Source organism: Dioscorea cayenensis, chromosome 11 (genome assembly GCF_009730915.1).
Source record: "Dioscorea cayenensis subsp. rotundata cultivar TDr96_F1 chromosome 11, TDr96_F1_v2_PseudoChromosome.rev07_lg8_w22 25.fasta, whole genome shotgun sequence".
NCBI lineage: Eukaryota > Viridiplantae > Streptophyta > Magnoliopsida > Dioscoreales > Dioscoreaceae > Dioscorea > Dioscorea cayenensis.
Genome location: NC_052481.1, coordinates 5278784 through 5281508, shown reverse-complemented (window position 1 = coordinate 5281508; position 2725 = coordinate 5278784). Strand labels below are relative to the sequence as shown.

General features: G+C 39.6%; 1 non-coding gene across 1 annotated transcript; it reads right to left on the bottom strand.

The window, feature by feature from the left end:
* Positions 1–235: 235 nt before the first annotated feature.
* Positions 236–342, bottom strand: LOC120272802. Its single transcript, XR_005540338.1, has one exon. It is a non-coding gene; the product is annotated as a small nucleolar RNA R71 (small nucleolar RNA).
* Between the last annotated feature and the right edge of the window lie 2383 nt (positions 343–2725).

Sequence of the window (2725 nt, the reverse complement as noted above, 5' to 3'; positions counted from 1 at the left end):
TTAATAGTTTGGCCAATAAAGATCTGAACAACCACATTAAGAATTTTCTAGAGGTGTGTGACATGCTAAAGATCAACAGAGTCACGAATGATGCCATACGATTAAGAGTCTTCCCATTCTCCTTGAAGGGGAGAGCCAAAGAATGGCTACAATCATTACTGGGGCATCGATTACAACATGGGAGGAAATGGTGGAGACCTTTCTAGCTAGGTATTTTCCTCCTAGGAAATCAGTGAAGCTTAGGAATGAAATCTCCTTATTTATGCAATCGGAGTTGAAGTCTCTTTTTAAGACATAGGAAAGGTTCAAGGACCTCCTGCTGAAATATCCTCAACATGGATTTCCTGAGTGGATGATCATTCATATTTTTTACAATGGGTTGAATCCAAGCACAAAGTAATTGTTAGATCCCGCAGCAGAAGGTATCTTAGGAAGTAAAACCCCAGAAGTTGCCCGATAGCTCACTGAAGAAATGGCTATGAACAGTTATTAATGGAAGGTTCGTGATAGAAAAAAGTAGCAGATCTTCATGAGATTAATGCAATGACTTCCCTAGCAGCCCAACTGGAAGCATTGAGCAAGAAGTTAGATACTCTAACTTCTCCTAACTTCTCCAAGAATGGTGGCGGTGATAAATTGTAAGGGGTGTGGATGTGGACACACCTCATCAGATTGCCCCATTTCCGTTAGTAGTTCAGCACCTATGGAGCAGGTAGATTATGTGGGGAATGCAATAAGAGGTCAAGGCAACACCTACAGTAATGCCTACAATTCGGGGTGGCGAAACAACGCAAACTTCTCATGGGACAATCAAGGATAGCAGAAACCATCTGTTCCACCAGGATTTTAGCAATCACAATCTTCAAGTTTGGATAATCAGGTTTTAGAGTTGGAAAAAATGCTAACCAAGTTAACTTAGTCCTTTGACATATGTTTTTAGGATGTTGAAACTACACTTCGCTGCCAGATCGCATCATTGCACAATATAGAGAATCAAGTTGGTCAAATAGCGAAGTCACTAGTGGAGAGACCTCAAGTAGTTTACCTAGCAACACTGAAACAAACTCGAGGAAGCAATTGAAAGCTGTTACTTTGAGAAATGGTCGAGAGCTTGAGAGAAAGCTCCCAGCTGAAAAGGTTACACAAGATACACCTAAGGAACAAGAAGTTGAGGAAAAGGATAAGGGTAAGGAGGTAGCTTCCACACCATACAAATCAAGAATTCCTTATCCTTCAAGGTTGAAAAATGACCAAAATGATGAGCAATGCAAGAAATTTCTGGGCCTTTTCAAGCAGTTGCATATTAACATTCGGTTCATGGAGGCGTTGTCACAAATGCCTTGGTATGCGAAGTTTTTGAAGGATCTCTTGACCAACAAGAGGAAGGTGGAGGAGAGTGTAATTGTGATTTTAGATGCATCTTGCTCAATGCTACTATAGAAAAATATGCCAAGCAAGATAAAGGATCCCATAAGTTTCATCATACCTTGCAACATTAGAAGTTTGGGTGAAGAGAAAGTATTGGCAGATTCGGGGGCCAATATTAATGTGATGCCTTATACATTTTTTTAGAAGTTGGGTTTGGGTGAACCATGACCTACTCAGATGACACTTTAGTTGGCTGATTGTTTGAGGGTATCATTGAAGATGTTCTTGTCAAGGTTGACAAGTATATTTTCTTGCAAATTTTGTGGTTCTTGATGTAGATGGGGATGTCGACGTGCTATTGATACTTGGAAGACCTTTCCTGTCTACCTCCAAGGCTCTTATTGACATGGATGACGGAGAAATGGCATTTAGAATTGGGGATGAAAAACTAACTTAGCACCTTGCTAAAACCATATGGCACTCTCTTGACTTCAATGACACTTTGTATTTTCTTGACACTACTGATGGTTTGATAAATAGTTATGTGGAGGAAACTTTCTGTCCAAATCCATTAAAGGGATGGTTAGATCAAGAGGTCAATGATGAAGAGAATTCACCAAGTGGCCTAGTTGACAAAGGACAACCTACCCAAAGAAGATTTTTCAGAAGCTGAGAAGGTTGAGACATCACACAAAAAGCATCCCAACACTTTTGGGGATAAGCATATACAAGTTGAAAGCGATACTCTCTCGTTTGGTAACATGTTCTATCACTCTTCCTCTAATCTGCAGAATTTGTGTTCATCATGCTTCAAAGCTATAGGTAAGAGAGCATCCATTCTTCATGAACCCCCATGAGGTAAGAGGCAAGTACATCAAGCTTGTGACATAAAACAAGCACTTCTTGGGAGGCAACCCAAGTGTTCTCTTTAGTTTTGGTTAGATTTTTATACTCCAGAAATAAATTCCTTGAGTATTCATCTATTTTTGTTTTTATTGGTGTTGAGACTCTCTTATGGGTTTTTGGTGTTCATTCATGTATTCATGCGTGTGGCAAAGTTTAGAGTGTTCTCTATGTGTTTAGTCAAGATTTTGGCTGTCAAATTGTTGAATTTTAGTTTTTCTGCTTGTTGTTTATATGCCTCACTGTCAGCAACAAAACTGAGTAAATTATGAGCTAAAAATTGGGTCACACAGTTGTGTGGAATTTTCACATGGCCGTGTGAATCGGTTTCAGAGATTTCCTCCAACATTCAGAGGATATATATAGGAATACTTACATGCCCCTGTGACCTCATGTATGGTGACACACAACCAAATGAAATTTCCACACTGTCATGTGGAACTATTTCAGAGAT